Genomic DNA, 18282 nt, shown 5'->3' with positions numbered 1-18282 from the left:
GCGTATCTCAACGGGGAGATTGTTCCACAGGGTCGGAGCTGCAACAGAAAAGGCTCTCCGTGTAGTCGCCAGTCGACATTGACTGGCGGATGGGATTCGGAGGAGGCCCAGTCTGTGCGATCTTATCGGTCGGAGGGAGGTAATCGGCAGAAGGCGGTCTCTCAAGTACTCAGATCCACTACCATGAAGGGCTTTAAAGATGGTCAACAGCACCCTGAAGCGCACCCGGAGATCAACAGGTAGCCAGTGCAGCTCGCGGAGGATGGGTGTTATGTGGGCGAACCGTGGTGCACCCACTATCACTCGCGCGGCCGCATTCTGAACTAGCTGCAGTCGCCGGATGCACTTCAAGGGCAGCCCCATGTAGAGCACATTGCAGTATTCCAGCCTAGAGATCACAAGGGCTCGAGTGACTGTTGTGAGAGCCTCCCGATTCAGGTAGGGTCGTAACTGGCGGACCAGGCGAACCTGGGCAAATGCCCCCCTGGTCACAGCCGACAGATGATGATCGAGAGTCAGCTGTGGATCCAGGAGGACTCCTAAGTTACGAACCCTATCTGAGGGGGTATAAAATTTGACCCCCCAGCCTGATAGATGGAACATTAGCCAAATTGTTGGGAGGGAAACACAACAGCCACTCGGTCTTGTCCGGGTTGAGTACCAGTTTGTTAGCGCTCATCCAGTTCTTAACGGCCTCCAGACCCTGGTTCATCACGTCCACCGCTTCATTGAGTTGGCACGGGGCGGACAGATACAATTGCGTATTGTCCGCATATTGATAGTATTTTATCCCGTGCCTCCGAATGATCTCGCCCAGCGGTTTCATGTATATGTTAAATAGTAGGGGGGATAAGACCGAACCCTGTGGCACCCCATATTTTAGGGGCCTCAGGGACGATCTCTGCCCCCCCACCAACACCGACTGCGACCTGTCCGAGAGGTAGGAGGAGAACCACTGCAAAACAGTGCCTCCCACCCCCACCTCCCGCAGTCGTCGCAGAAGGATACCATGGTCGATGGTATCGAAAGCCTCCGAGAGGTCAAGGAGAACCAGGATGGACGCATGGCCTCCATCTCTGGCCCTCCAGAGATCATCGGTCAATGCGACCAACAATACACGAGCACACAATAGCTACAAATTTAAGGTAAACCGCTCCAAACTCGATTGCAGAAAACACGGCAATAGAGCGATAGAGTGGTAAATGCCTGGAATGCATTACCTGACTGTGATTTTATCCCAAACCCCCATAACTTTAACCTTAAACTGTCTACTGTTTACCTCACCCCATTCCTAAGAGGTCTGTAACGGGTGTGCATAAGTGCACCAATGTGCCTACCATCCCTGTCTTACTGTCCCCATTTATTTGTATCCATTTCCTGTATTCATAATTATGTTTATACTTATATCTGTTATACATGCTTGCCAAAATAAAAAAATAAAACTATTAACCCAATGTCTATAGAGATTCTCAGTTATTCTATTTTTTTTAAATTACATCATCCACTTTAGATGTTTCCTCATTTTTCCAGTATTGTGCACATACAATTGTTGCTGCTGTCAAGACATGTAATATTAAGTATAAATTCCCTTTATCATACTTTCATGTGTTATGCCTAGCAAAAATAATCTATATTTTGTTTTAACATTTTCTGCAACCATGTATATATTTTTGTCCAATATTTCTTTGCTTTTACATATGTCCACTAAATGTGATAATACGTCCCCAGTGTCTGCTTATATTTCCAACATTTGACAGACATGCTTTTAAACATTTTTGCTAATTGGTGGTAGATGCCACCTATAAAATATTTTATACAAATTTTCCTTATACCGTAAAAGATGCACTTCCCCACCTAAAAGTGTGTGGAAATGTCTGTGCATCTTATACAGTGAATGTTGCCAAAGCACCACTCACCCACCAGCTCCCACCCTTTGGGCATTTTCAGCCTCTGTGTGTCATGTTTTTGGCCTCCGTACCCTTCATTTTAGACCCATTCCAGATTGTGAGGATCGCCACAGCACATCACCACCAATTGCCACCTCTGTGCATTGTGTTTTCAGCCTTTGCATGCCCTGTTTTAGCCACCACCGATCCCCGCCATCTGGAACTGCCTGAAAATGTCACATGCAGAGGCCAAAAATAGGGTGTGCGGAGGCAACAATTGGTGACAATGTGCTGTGGCAATCATGGCAGCCTGGAATGGGTGTAAAACGGAGCATACAGAGGCCAAAAATGAGATGTGCAAAGGCTAAAAATGCAATATGTGGAGGCCAAAAATGCAACACATAGAGGTAGCGATGGGCTGTAATGATCCCTGCAGCCTGGACAGGTGATTGATGGTATTTTGGGAGGCCAATCTAACAGCCAATCAGCTGCTCATGCTGAATCAGACTACGATAATGTGCTGAAGCTGACCAGGCTGTTTGCTGCAAGGATGCTAGCCAGATGAATACTGATGGATGCTGGTAGGCAGAGGCAGATTTTTTTTCCTCCCCAAAAAATTATGTGCATCTTTTACTCCAGAGTGTCTTCTACTCTGAAAAATATGGTATGTAGTTGCCATTGTACAATTTCTTTCCCAAAGCTTTTGCCATTTGTCTTAATCTATAGTATATCCAAATTTTTTTTGTTTCCATATGCGACCACCATGATAGGTCCATACCTCGATTCTGCAACTCTTGTTTGATTTTAAGTTTCCCTTCCACATTTAAAATATCTTTATATGTTAATATTTTTTCCAGATTTACTACATTTGGATGTATAAATGCTTCCATTGTTGAGAGCCAAACTGGAATTTTAATGTAAATTTTTGCTTTCATCTTTTTCCATACTGAAAGTAGAGCATTTTGTATATAGTGTCTTTGAAAATATCTATGAGTTTTGCTTTAGTTGTATCATAAAAGAGCATGCCATCCTAATTGGTGACCATGACCTTCTAGAAGCAGTAATCTTTTATATCTAATAGTTATCCATTTGCTCATCCATGTTAACACAACTGCATAATAATAGAGCTCCCAACATGATAGTCCCAAGACCTCTTTGGTTTTTGGACTCTTGCAACATTTTCAATTTTATTCTTGCTTTTTCCCCCCTTGCCAAACATATTTCAAAATTATAGTATTTAAATTCATCAAAGTATTTTTTTCTATTTTTATTAGGACTGTTTAGAACAAGAAAAGTAACTTTGGCAAGATATTCATTTTTATAATTGTGATTCTCCTTACCATTGATAGCTGAAAATTTTTCCATTATCTAAGTCTGTTTTGATTTGTTGTAACAGTCTTATATAATTGTCTTTTTAAATTGTAACACATCTTGCTGTTAAATATATTCCCAAATATTTAACTTTCTTAATCTGTAAATCTAATTTCTTTGTCAATTCTTCTGTTTTTCTGTGAGATTTTTAACTAAGATTTTAATTTTATCTCTTTTTAATTTCAATCCTGTGACTAGAGCGCAGGACTGCATGGTGCAGGGGGGTGGCAAGAAGCTAGCTGGAGCACCCTGAGGTTCTGTGATGTAGGCGAGGCCAAGGATCAACTATGGCCTTTGTTGCAGTCGATCCCTGGGCTCACATATAATGCAGGACCACATGGTACTTGGCCAGCAACTTCGCAGAGTGCGTGGGGTGCTGGTGGCAGGAAGCTAGCTGGAGTAGCCTGCGCCTCTAAGCTCTAGGCGAGCCCAGGGATTGGGTGTGGCCTTCATTGCAGCCAGTCTCTGGGCTGGCCTAGAGCGCAGAGCCATGGGGCGCTCGGCTGAGGCCTTTCTTGCCACCCCCATTCACTCCCCAGCTTTGCCTGGCTGGCTAAGCTCCCTTGGCGAGCCTATCTGATTGGGTTGTCCCTGTGTGCCTCCAGTCCAGCTTACCTGCTGCCTGGTTGCCTGCTTGCTGCCTGCATTCATCACATCAAAGAGCAGCTCATTCTGCCTGCAGGTAAGTAACTGGGTTTTTTTCTTTATGCTTTTAATGGTTTTTTAAAAGGATATTTTATTTATTGTTTTCAGAAAATGTTTTTTTAATTGTTTTTAGGGAATGTTTTTTTTATTTATTGTTTATAGAAAATTTATGTGCCTCAAAATGGCTACTTTTGTATGGGTAGGTTGGTGCAAGACAGCTTTGTGAGATTTTGTGTGTTTCTGTGTGATAACTGGTTTTTGAGGTAATTGTGAGGTGGTTGCTTTTTACAGCAATCACCTATGTGACTCCATGGCAGCTTTCATATGTTAAGTTGTGTGGTGCTTTGTGAGCTCCTGCAGTTTGTTAGGATTTGATGGTTTCTGATTGCCCTGCTTTTGTTTTCCTGTTTTTCTGGGTTAATCTTGGTGCCAGGTCTTTTGTCTTTCCTAGTGGGGGTTAGTTTTTCCAGGAAACAGGAAGGAGTTCCAGGCGAGCTATTTTTAGCCTTTGTCTTAATGGGTATACTTAAAATCTACCTTTTATCTGGTGTTTTGTTCTTAAAGGGGAAAACCACTGTTTTCTGTGGTTTCTGGTTCTGTGAGATTTCTGGCACTGTCCTTTATACTTCCCAAAATGCCTTGATGGTTTTTATACCAGTGGCTTTGTCTTTCCTGTTCTTAGGGTTAGGATAAAAACTGGTTTCATCTGCAGTCTTTTGGGGAAAACTATTATTCTTTTGGTGTTTTCATAGTGCTGTCATAGTCTGTGTGTGTGTGTGTGTGCAATGTCCCACAGTTATCTACCCATTAATAATGTGTAGTAGATCAAGTATTATTAATAATTGCTTACACATTTTAAGGACCTTTTCTTACATAATAGGTGTTTTCTTTCATACTTTTAGATTTCTAATTTCTGTTTCTGTTAGTTAGCCATTGATAAAACAAATCCCATGTGAAAAAGTATTTAAAGCCTTCTCCTTGATTTTAATTGTCAATTTATTCATTCCTGCACATTCTAATATTTATTCATTTTCATATCTTTGTTTTTCCACTGTTGTGCAAACACAATTCCAGCAGCTGTTAACATGTGTAAAATTAAATATGTTTTGTATTTCCTTTGAAATACCCAACAAAATATTTCTGGTTTTAAATCCATATCTTGCTTTACCATTGCTTCTAACCATGACACCACTAACTCTTGAACAGCTACTTGGACTGACCTAAGTCCTGAACCTAATTTATATATTCCTTTTTTAAAAAAAATACTGTAGAAAGTGTATCAGTTGGTTAAAAAAGACTTTTGTGCATCTCTTCCATAGTCATCAACCATAATTCATATTAACTCAAGTATTTTAACTCAGATATATTTATACATATTACATCATCATACTTCCATTTTCATTTGACTATAATTGTTTAAACACCCTTCATCATAAAATGAAGATTTAGAACATAACCACATACTGGCATTTCATTTGCTATTTCTAATATCCTCCAATAACACTAAATCATTATGGCCTATTCTGGCTAAACATCAATAATAATTAATATTCAGTAATAAATGTTTCTAATCCTCCTTTCCAAATCACTGTTTACAATTTACATCCAATTTCCTTATGCTGTATATATATGTTGTATTTGTTGGGTTTCTGTCGTGATGGTCTCTTGTGACGAGCCGATGGACAGAGAATGGAAGCAGTTTGCTTCCTCCCATATTTGGGCATACCAGGGGTTGTGACACTAAATAAAAAAATAAATAAATAAATAAATACATACATACATACATACATACATACATACGTGTGTGTGACCAGGTGGGAGTGGCCAAGACGATGTCACTGAATTCTTTGCCCCAATGGATGAACTACAATAACATTAAAATAAGTACAAAAACAATAAAAGAGCTACTTTCAGCAGGAGGATGACTGTTCTTGCCAGTCTTCAGTATCACTGACTCCAATGAATGGGCTGCACAAAGAAGAGACACAGAAATGAACTCTTCATTGCCATCATTGGGATAAAACCAGCACACAAAACAATAAAGACAGCTACTTACAGAGGGAAGATTACTGCCTTGCTGGTCTTCTGCACCACCACCTCACCAACTTGCTCCAATAACCTGCACAAAGGAGAGACACAGAAAACAAGACTTTAATTGCATGCACTGCATTAGGATGTAACAAGCACAAAAAATAATAGAAAAGGAAAATTACTGTCCTTTTTTCCATCTTCTGCACCACCACCTCACCACCTTGTTCCAATAACCTGCATAAAGGAGAGAAACAAAAAGCAAGACTTTACTATCTCAAGGATGAACCCAGCACAGAGCAAACCCAGCAATAAAGACAGCTACTTACAGAGGAAGGATCACTGGTTTGCTGGTCTTCTGCACACCACTTAGGTTGGTCCAAGTAGCTATTCAGAAGTTAGTGGTTAGAAGCAATGGTAAAGCAAGATATGGAATTAAAACCAGAAATATTTTGTTGGCTATTTGAAAGGGAGTACAATATATATTTAATTTTACACATGTTAGCAGCTGCTGGAATTGTGTTTGCACAACAGTGGAAAGACAGAGATATGAAAATCAATAAATATTGCAATGTGCAGGAATAAATAAATTGACAATTAAAATCAAGAAGGCTTTGAATACTTTTTCACGTGGGATTTGTTTTAGCAATTGCTAACTAACGGAAACAGAAATTAGAAATCCAAAAGTATGAAAGAAAACACCAATAATGTAAGGAAAGGTCCCTAAAATGTATAAGGAAATATTAGTAGATCATTATTAATGTGTAGATAACTGCGGGACATTACACACACACACACACACACACACACACACACACACAAACCATGACAGTGCCAGGAAACACCAAAAAATTAGAATCCCCCCCCCCAAAAAAGACTGCAAATGAAACTAGTTTTTCCCTAAACCTAAGGACAGGAAAGACAAAGCCACTGGAATAAAAACCATCAAGGCATTGTGGGAAATTATAAAGGACAGTGCCAGGAAGCTCACAGAACCATCAACCACCTCAAAATTACCTAAACAATGAGGGTGAAACACACGAAATCCGGCAAAGCTGCCTTGCACCAACCTGGCCTGTCCATAGAAAAGCAGCCACTCTGAGACACATAAACCATGCACCAACGTGCACACTTAAAAGAAACCTATTGCATCACAAAGAAAACATTTGCAAAAAGGAATAACATTTCTTGTAGTAAATGTTTTATAAACAATTAAAAAATAAAAATTTCCTAAAATTAATTTAAAAAAAAGATATTCTATAAATAAAAAAATCCTTAAAAACCATTATTAAGTATTCCACCAGCAATAATTTATACTGTAACTATTTTAAGGTATTGTACCAGCCATAGTATACTGTAACCATTATTCCACCAGCAATAATTTATACTTTAACCATTTCAAACTATTCCACACACAGACAATAATTTAAAATAAAACCATTAAAAATATTCCATACACAATAAATTATAACAAAACTAAAAAAATTTTAAAAAAATCTATGCACAATACATTTTAAAGTATTGAGTATAGAATTTTTTTAAATGGTTTATTTTAATTTATTTTGCATAGAATCTTTTTTTAAATAGTCGAAGACAGTTTAAAAAAAGAATCCACACACAATAAATTGAAGTAAACCATTTTAAAATATTCTATGCTCAATACTTTTAAATAAAACTATTTTAAAAAATTCTATGCACAATACATTTTAAAGTATTAAGTATAAAATTTTTAAAAATGGTTTATTTTAATTTATTTTGGATAGAATCTTTTTTTAAATAGTCGAAGACAATTTTAAAAAAGAATCCACAGACAATAAATTGAAGTAAAACATTTTAAAATATTCTATACTCAATACTTTTAAGTAAAACTATTTTAAAAAAATTCTATGCACAATAAATAAAATATTGTTTTAAAATACATTAAAAAATAAAAGAAAAAAATCCTGGTTCACTTACCAGCAGGCAGAATTAGCAGCACTCTGATGTGATGGATGGAAGCAACAGGGAGCAGGCAGGCAGAGAGGCAGCAGGAACAGGTAAGACACTGGCTGCAGAGGGTGGACGGGGGGCTTTTGGTCACGTGGCATACACCAGTTCATGGCTTTCACTAGGGAAGGCCTGAAGGCCTTCCCTTGTGAAAACTATGCTGCGGACGCCACTAGCACCACTACCGCCGCTGCCACCGCTGCCGCCAGCCCACGGCTTTCGCTAGGGAAGGCCTTCAGGCCTTCCCTCGCGAAAGCTAGGCTGCCGCCACCTCCCACCTGCTTTCAGCCACACGGTGCACGCCAGCTCACGGCTTTCGCAAGCTGGCGTAAGCTAGCCTCCCTCCTGAGTCCCACCACCCCCCTCGTGCTTAGTTGCTCACCCGAGGGAAGCAGCAAGCTCCTGGAAGGCGAAACAAAGGGAGGACCGATCAGCTCGGGAATGAGAGAGAGGAATGTTGTCCATTGGTGCCTTGCTTTTAAACAGGTCACCTCCAGCCAATCAGTGAGCATCAGGCAGGGCTAGCCTAGTTTAGTGCGGACAGGCGGGGGAGCAAGCAAGCTGCGACGGGATGCAAAGGCGATATCGAGCGACAGGGCCGGTGCTGGCATTTCCAAAAGTTACTTACTTGCAGGTCCACCGAACAACCAGTTCAGAAGGACCGGTGCAGACCAGTAGAACCCACCACTGCAACAGAATATGACCACTTTCTTCTCCAAAACACCAAGAGAGGAGCAATCAGTCACCAGCACCATCAGCACCATCAGCACCACCAGTGACAGCATCACCAGTGCCAGCACCACCAGCACCACCAGCATGAGCACAAGCACCACCACAACCACTTGAAGTCAGAGAAAGCAGCAAGTCCATCTCCTCCACTGAAGTTCCAAAATTTCCTGACTGTTGGAGTTTGCAGCAACACACAAACTTCAAGGACAAGTATGATTGATTGGCACTATCCAACCAAAAATTAGGTTGTGAGTACTGTGCGAAATACGTGTTCTCATTAGAGAAAGGTATTCTAGAAAATGGAAAAATTTCCAGGTTGAGGCAGCAGGGACAACTAAGGAGAATCAGCAATCATCTCTGCGAAAAAAATTGAAGGAACATTTTCAATCAAAAGCACACTTTATTTGTAGAGAGAGCAGTAAACAACAGGAGCAGGATGCTTTAGCCAAATCCATAGATAAGTCTACTGAAAAACATTTATCTAGTAGTAGCAAAATATTTTTTACTGTTTACAATCTGGCACAAAAATGCAAACCATTCTCAGACATTGAAGGGCAGGTAGATTTACTAACTGCGATTGGAGTAGATGTGGGAGTAGGCTTGCATTCATGGAGATGCACACTGAAAATAGCTGAATTCATTGCAAACGAAATTAAAATCCCAGTGTTTGCCAAGATTATTGCAAAGAATCTAAAGTTGCGTTTCATAATCAATAAAGTCTCAATGCTATCAAAGAAAGCAGTTCTGATAGTTTTTGTTAAATTTGAGGATTCAGAATGCCCAGCAACCATTTTCATTGAGCTGATGGGATTGGAGAAACAAGATGCAGAGACTGTATGTTCTGCAGCAATGGGAAGCTTACATAAAGTTGTGTTTACCACTGAATATCTGAAGAAGAATTTAATAGCATTCTGCTCCGATGGTGCCAGCATTATGCTTGGGAAAAAATCTGGAGTCAGCACCAGAATAGCTCAAGACTTTCCAAACATTGTAATCTGGCACTGCTTGAACCACCACCTCCAACTTGTGCTGGATGATACAGTAAAAGAAATGAAACAAGTGAACCACTTCAAGATATTCCTTGACAAGATACACACAACTTTCCATAAACCCTGCAAGAGCCAGAATGAACTTTTCCAAATATCTGAACAACTGGGCAATGAAATCCTGAAGATTGGCAGAGTTTTGGGACCAAGATGGGCTGCCTGTAGTTTAAGGTCAACCATAAATGTGTGGTGTGCTTATCCAGCACCACATCAGTTTTTTCTGGGCAATGAAAGATTCCCAGGCATGGCTTCCCATTTTGAAATTTTAATTTTTTTTAATGATTTGGCTTTCATGATTGATATTCTAAATGAGATTTCTCTTCTGTCAAATGCCCTGCAGGGGAGAAACACAGATATAATCAAGGGTGAAAAATTGGTATTGTGATCAATTAAAGCATTTGAAATGCTTAGATGGGGAAAGGGTCTATATGAAAAAAAGGTTGATGGAATGCCAGCTTCAGAAGCCTTCAAAAACATAAAATTAGTTCCAATTCAATTATTTGTTACACTTCCTCGTGAAAATGTTTTGGCAAGCATCATCACCAATTTGAAGAAAAGGCTGATGGATTGCGACCATCTAAAAATAGGTAGCCAATTGCCAGACGCAAACAAATTACAATTTCTAACATATTTGGAGCCAGATTACTGGAACTTTAAGGATGCAGTCGTTCCATGGGCAGAAGCAGAAGCAGGATTGATTGAATTTGGTGAAAAGTTTAATCATGAAATTGATTTGAACGACTATAGAGATTTTTGGGAAAATGTGATCAAAGATCTAAAGACCTACAAAATTCCTGACAATATCAAAAAAGCTAGAGATATTGTCAGGACAATTGCTGTTAGTTCAGCAGAGGTGGAAAGAGAATTCTCAAAAATGAACCTCATATGTTCAAAGCAAAGAACCCGCCTAACTGTTCCAAATATTAGTAATCTGATGACAATAAGCATTGTTGGCATGCCTATTAAGAGATGGGACCCAATTCCTACAATCAAAAAGTGGCTCAGAGCACACCATCGTACGGCTGATGATCCACGAGTGAAGACCAAGAAAAGTGCAACTAAGGAGTTTGGAAGGTGCTGGTTTCAACCTAATGCAGTGCATGCAATTGAAGAGTTCATTTCTGTGTCTCTTGTTTGTGCAGGCCATTCATTGGAACAAGGTGGTGAGGTGGTAATGTTGAAGACCCAGAAAAGGACAGTCATTTTTCCTCTTTTATTATTTTGTGTACTTATTTTATTCTTATTTAAGTAGTAAGTGCACAAAATAATAAATTTACTTTTTTATATCTTCTTTTTGTAGGTCATTCATTGGGACAAAAAATTCAGTGACATCGACTTGGCCACTCCCACCCAGTCACATGACTGCCAAGCCACTCCCACCCAGTCACATGACTGCCAAGCCACTCCCACCCAGTCACATGACTGCCAAGCCACTCCTATTCAGTCACATGACCACCAAGCCACTCCCACCCAGTCACATGACCACCAAGCCACTCCCACAAAACAGGCCATACCTACAGAATAGGTAGGAAAAAATTGAAACCCAACACTGGTGCAGAGACAAAGGATGACCTTGGCTTTCCGGAAAGAATTTTGTTATGACTACATATCATCTAACTCCAAACAGTCCACCCCCACCCCATGCATTTTCCCACAATAGAAAATGCATAGTAGAATAATAGAAAAAGTGGCAGGCCTAAGGTCCCAAAGAAAAGATGACTTGCAGGCCTGACAGTGTCAAGTCTGAATCTTCTTTTGGAATTAAAGTGATATTAACTTCTATCCAGGTGTTTTGTATCTTACCTTCTAACAAAACCTCATTGTTACCCTCTAACATTGAGAAACTCAGTGTATCTTGTAATTGTTTATATATGTTAGATAGTGATGGGATTCAAATATTCTACCAATTGTGTGGGTGTTTACTACCGGTTCTCTGGGTGTGGCTTGGTGGAGGGACCATGTGACTGAATGGACATGGCCAACCCGACATCACTCACGCCCATGCCCACTCAGTCACATGACCCCCAACCAAGCTGTGCCCATAGAACCTGGTAGGGAAAAAATGAATTTCTATCTACCTATTTTCTGCCCATGCCTGACCTAATATGTCAAAGGCCTGTTCCTACATGCCACCTGCTCTCCCTTCACCAGTTCCATTTCTCATCCTTCAGAGGCTCCAGCCCTAGCCCCACTTCCTCACCCACGACTGCCTCTTTCTTTGGGTTTCCCTTGGTCCTGAGGCAGCTAGACTGGACTCAGAAGGCAAGCTCTCTTTTTCAGTGTGACTGCAAGAAGCCTGCCAGCTGCTCCCTCTTTGCCAGCTGCTTCCCAGCAGCAGTGGCTGGCTGGAGGCTGCTGAAAGCTACCGGAAGTCTTGAACACACTGAACAAGCCGCTGCCATCGCTGCCCTGTTCTTTGCCCTGGCAATGCATGCGCATTGCCTGCTATGCTGCTCAACTTGGACTTGGCCAGGCAAGTCCCTCCAGTGCAGCAGGCAATGGGATGCACGTGCGCAGCCCACACGAAGAACAGGGCAAGACCGGAGCCAAGAAATGGTGCATTGCCTGACCTGGCTGAGGCAGGCAGCAGCTCTGGGGCTTCTGGCAATGGCATGTCCCTGGGGCCCTGACCCAAGGAAAAGGGTGAGCGGGCTGAATGCTTACCTTTGGTGAGCTGAGCAGAGTGGGAGAGATGTGCAGGTGACTGGTGAGACAATTAACTGGGCTGCATGGCGAAGGCAACATATATAGGGCTGGGATGGGCAGGAGAGCATCTAGCGGGCAGGCAGGGCGAGCAAGCAGCGACTGGGCGGGAAGGTGGGGTGAGCAAGCATCGAGCAGGCAGAATCAGTGAGTGGCAACTCAGCAACCAGGGCAGGAGTGGAGCCAGCCAGATGTTGGTGCCAGTTTGGCAAACCAAGCCAAATTTCCCCTACTGGTTCTCCTGAACCGGTGCGAACTGACTGAATACCACCTCTGACTTCCACTGATAGTCCATCTGGTCCTGGTTTTTTTTTTCCTCTTTATTGCCTCTCTATCATTGTCAGCTCTATCATTGTCATTTTTTCATTTAATATATTTTAAACATTTTCAGTCAATTTTAGTAATTTGGCTTTCCAGGTATTACATTACCCTTTCCTCCGAGATTTTTTCTTTGTCATATATTTTTTTGTAGTATTCCTGAATTATTTTCTTTTTAATCACATTTTGGAACTGTAAGTTTCCTTTTCCATCTTTCATTTGCTTATCAATCTTTTCTCTCTCTCTCTCTTTTCAATTTGTAGGCTAACCATTTTCCTGGTTTGTTCGTATTTTCAAAAAAGTGTTGTCTTGCTCTTTTAATTCACAACACCAATTCTTCTTTTTCTATTAAATTTAATTTGTGTTTTGTTATTTCCATTTGTTTTTTTAAAGTTACCTTTTTTGGATCATTTTGAAGTTCCAATTCCAATTTTTTATATTCACCTTCTAATGTCTTTTGGTGTTGTTTTTTCTTTCAATTCCTTCTCACTATATAAATTATCACTAAACATCCAATATATGCTTTAGTTGTATCCCATAGGTTTTGTACTGCAGTATCTTTTGTTTTCTGTTTTAAAAAATCCATTTCTTTTATTGTTGTTTGCATAAACTCTTTCTCTTTTAATATAGATTGGTTCAGTGTCCATCTCTACCTTTTATTTTCTCCTTTCCATTTTACTTTATTGGGTTATGGTCGCCCATAAGTTGGTTTCTATCTCTGTCTCTTGCACATCAGTTCTTAATTCAGGTGAGCTCCAAATCTTATTGATTCTGGACAATGACTTGTGTCTATTTGAATAGAATGTGTATTGATTTCCCCTGGGTTTCATTTCTCTCTATATATTCTATATAGAGATTTCTTCTGCCATTAAAAAAATACTTTTGGGGCTTCCGGGGAGGGGCCTGTCGCCGTCGGCAGCTTAACCGAGCTGCCCCCAGAGTTCTGGTTCGTTATCTACTCAATATCAAGAAGATAACTCTTTTTTCAGACAAGAAAAAAGCAGTGAGGAATCTCAGCTGGTAAGAATCTTCTTTGAAGTTCACAGTTTGTTTCTTTTTGGGCTGTGAACGGAGGGGGAGGATCAACCCAAAGCTGAGTCATTCAACTCCGACCCGAACTTCTCAGCTGTTATCTACAGCACAAGACAGGAACCCCCCCCCCTCAGGACAATCTTTAGAAAACAGACTATTGAAAATCAATACGAGCAAAGACCAAACTTGTGAACTTTAAAATTTTTCTCTATCTGAAATACCAGCTTCAATGTTATAAAAATCTCTTTTGTTTAATTGTCTTCAAAATGGCGCTTACAGCTTTTGCATTTGTTATCTCCGGCTTCCTGGTACAGAATCAAAGGAATAACTTTTTATAATTTAATTAGATCTACTCCCTCGAAGCCTTCAAAGACTCTTTGTTGTTGATATAGAGACATTCCAAACATTCCAAATGGACTTTCTCTTTTGAAACCCTCCGTAAAACCCTTTGTAAAAAAAAAAGGGGGGGGGGAGGAATTTCTTTTTTTCCAAACAGCATAGTGGATTAGCAATTTAGAATAAATAATTAAAACCAAAATATAATGGCATCCAAATCAACCTCCGTGAAATTACCTCCTAAAACGTCTCCCATACCTGGTACAAAGTTGCAGCCCCCACCCTCTATGCCCCCTAGTGGAGACGTACTAACAAAAGAATTTTTCTTGGAAATGTTCAAAGAATCCAGAGAACAAAACTTAGAAATGTTTAGAGAATCCAGAGAACAGAATCTAGAAATGTTTAGAGAGTTCAAAGATGAAATAAGGAACGAGATGGAAGTTCTATATGACAAATTCGATACTAGGGTCATTAAAATGAATGATGATATGATGGGAATTGTGAATGTGATCACAGAATATATTTCTGGATTGGAAGATAATTTAGAAATTCTCAATGAAGCTAAAACTAACCTGATATCCAAAACTGAAGTGGTGGAACAAAAAAATGACAATGCTGAAAAACAAATTATTATGATACAGTATAAGCAGATGGAGCTTGCATTAAGAGTGAGGGGGCTGCGTGAAGAAAAGCAGGAGAACTTAAAGCAAATGTTTTCTGAAGCTTTTGACCGTCTGGTGGGAAAACCGGGATCCAATTTTGATTGGCAGATTGACAAGACTTTTCGTGTTAACTCGTGGGCGGCAAAACAAAGGCAACTCCCCCGAGATGTGGTAATATACTTTGTTACAAGACAATCTAGAAATATGATATTACAAGAGTCCTATAATACTAAGCTTCAAATTGGTGGACAGGATCTGATTGTTTTGAAAGAAATACCACCTCAAATGCTAAGAGCCAGAGGAGATTATGCTTTTCTGGTGGAAGAGCTCAGAAAGCGTCAGATACAGTACAGATGGGATGCCCCATTCGGTATTATAGTTACAATGGACAAACAAAGATATCGTCTCAGTTCTGTATGGAAAGCTCGTGATTTCTATCATAAGATTCTGAAGATGGGATACCCTGAATCTTCGGGATATGGTGAAAAACCACAAGACGAACAAGATAAACAGCAAACCACACAACCATCAGATAAAATGTATCATCTCCCTCTCCCGGAAGGGCAAGGAGTCAAGGGAAAAAGACCCAACCGTATGACCACCAGACAAACGGATAAACAAGCTACTATGCAACAACAATCGTTGGCCATTGATCAAGGAGCTACAGCAACAAGCTCAGAAGCTGTGGGAGGAGCCAAACCAAAGGTGAGACAGGCCTTGCGGGAGGCTCTAAAAAAGCTTCAGGCAACCAAAAATGACAACTAAGATTTTGACATGGAATGTTAACAGACTGAACTCTCCACAGAAAAGAAATAAAATATTTCATTATCTCAAACAGTTTAAGAATGACATAATTTGTTTGCAAGAAACTCATATCAAATCAACCGATCAAAAATATTTGTTTAATCCCAAACTGGGCCAACATTTTGCGACCTCAGCCATGGGAAAGAAAAACGGCATAGTAGTATACTTAAGAAAAGACATTAAAGCTGAGCTAATTGAAGCAGATCCCTTTGGAAGATATATTGCATTAGATTTAATCTTAGAAGGGAAAAAGACATTACTTTTGGGAATTTATGCTCCTAATCAACAAGATGGATTTTATAGAAATCTCCATGCTAAATTAGTACAGTGGGACTTTGAGTCTTGTATAATATTGGGTGACTGGAATGGCGTGATCGACACCAAAGGAGATAAGAAGACATCCCGCCCGAACACCAAATTCCGAGCTAAGCTACCCAAACCCTTTTTTGACATGCTGGATGACTTTGAATTGCGAGACGCTTGGCGCGAGAGGCATGCAGAAGAATATGACTTTACCTTTTTTTCCAACAGACATCAATCTCTTTCAAGGATTGATTTTATACTAATTACAAATGATTTACTTTGCAGGGTGAAGAAGACAAAGATTATGGCGAGAGTTCTTTCAGATCATAATCCAGTCTGGATGGAATTGGGAAGGGTAGCCCAGGCAAGAAGGTCCTGGAGGTTGAATGAAAACTTATTTAGATATGAAAAGTATGTTAATGACTGTAAAAAATTGCTATCGGAATATTTTGTTCTTAATATGAATAAGGGTACATCTATGGAATATGTATGGGATGCAAGCAAAGCGTATATGAGAGGAGTATTAATGAATATAAACAAAATACATAGACACAAACAAGGGCAAAAACGAAAAGAATTGGAAGAGGAAATTAAAGGGAAAGAGTCAGAATTAACATTGAATCCAGGAGATACAAAGATTAAGGAAACAATTTCTATACTAAAATCTCAGTTTGATATGCTGATCTCTGACCAGGTAGCCACCAGTTTATTATATGCTAAACATAATACTTTCTGCAACGCAAATAAACCCGGTAGGTGGTTGGCTTATCAGATTAGAAAAAAAAGGAAAGCTCGAAATGTATCCAAATTGTGCTACAGAGGGAAGGAAGTGTTTCAACAGGAAGAGATCCAAAAGGTATTTCGGGAATTTTTTACAGAGTTGTATAAAGGGGATAAAATTAAGGACGTAGACATAGACAAATACCTAGATAAAGAGAAAATCCCCCTAGTTAGAGAAGAACATAGGCATAAGCTGAATCAACCAATAACCTCTGGGGAAATTCTGCAGGCAATTAAACAATTAAAGTTAGGGAAAGCACCAGGCACAGATGGTTTAACAGCTGTTTATTATAAAAATTTACAGTTAGAAATGGTAGAACCCCTCAGAGAACTATTCAATAAAATTCAATCGGGAGGGAAAGTGCCCCCTTTGTGGAAGACTGCGTTCATATCGTTGATACCCAAAGAAGACCAAGACCTTACCCAGCCAAAAAATTATAGACCTATTTCATTACTCAATGTAGATTATAAAATATTTACTAAAATATTAGCAAATAGGCTAATGGTGGTAATTCAACAATTGATACATACCGATCAAACTGGTTTCATACAGGGCAGACAGATGAAGAACAACGTTAGATTAATTATTAACGCTTTAGAATACCTGGGAAAGAACAATCAAATCCCGGCCGCATTCATATTTTTGGATGTGGAGAAAGCCTTTGATCGAGTTAATTGGCAATTCCTGCTGAAGACATTGCAAAAAATGCAGATAGGAGATGGCTTTTTACGGTCAATTGGGGCAATATATCAGCAGCAAACAGCCCAGATCATTGTCAATGGAAGTCTGACAGACTCCTTTCAAATTGAAAAAGGTACAAGACAGGGCTGTCCTCTGTCCCCATTATTGTTTATTATAACTTTGGAAATACTGTTGAATAAGATATGGGGCTTGGGCGGTCTAAAAGAGATTAAGATTAGACAGCAAGAATACAGAGTCCGCGCATTTGCGGATGATCTGGTCATAATATTGGAACAACCGCAGGAATCTAGTAGGGTCTTATTGAACACGATCAATCAATATGGTCAAGTCTCGGGATTTAAAATAAATCTAGGAAAAACCAAAATATTAGCTATAAATATGACTATCAAACAGAAGGAAGAACTGGGGGCGATGCTAAGATGTGAGGTAGTTAAAAAAGTTAAATATCTTGGAGTTAATATTTTAATCTCAAATGGGAAATTATATAAGCATAATTATGAATCACTTTGGCATAGTATACAGTTGGAGTTGAAAAGGTGGGAGAAACTGCATTTGTCCTTGATGGGTAGAATAGCGGCAGTAAAAATGAACATTTTACCAAAAATTTTATTTCTTTTTCAAATGTTACCAATACTTAAAAGAGATGCGAATCTTTCAGAATGGCAGAAGGGTATCAACAAATTTGTGTGGGCAGGAAAGAAGCCGAGGGTAAAGATGAAAATAATGCAAGATGCACGTGAAAGAGGAGGATTGAAATTACCTAACTTAAAATTATACTACGATGCAGTGGCATTATCTGCAATTAGTGACTGGACTCATCTAACTAATGACAGAATTTTGAATATCGAGGGATATGACTTGTTATATGGTTGGCATGCTTACCTGTTATTTAACAAAAAAATGGATAAGAAATTTAAAAATCATATCTTAAGAAATGCTTTATTGCGGGT

At 39.7% G+C, this 18282-nt stretch overlaps 1 pseudogene; it reads left to right on the top strand.

Annotated features, from left to right (window-relative positions):
• The first annotated feature begins 9368 nt into the window (after positions 1-9368).
• On the top strand, positions 9369-11501 carry LOC148045904 (E3 SUMO-protein ligase KIAA1586 pseudogene; annotated as a pseudogene).
• The last annotated feature ends 6781 nt before the right edge of the window (positions 11502-18282 follow it).

This window comes from Thamnophis sirtalis, unplaced genomic scaffold (assembly GCF_051295495.1).
Source record: "Thamnophis sirtalis isolate CommonGarterSnake01/CBP01778 unplaced genomic scaffold, rThaSir2_p1.2 scaffold_4, whole genome shotgun sequence".
Taxonomy (NCBI): Eukaryota; Metazoa; Chordata; class Lepidosauria; order Squamata; family Natricidae; genus Thamnophis; species Thamnophis sirtalis.
Note: the sequence above shows the minus strand (reverse complement) of the source record. Positions and strands in the feature narration are given on the sequence as shown.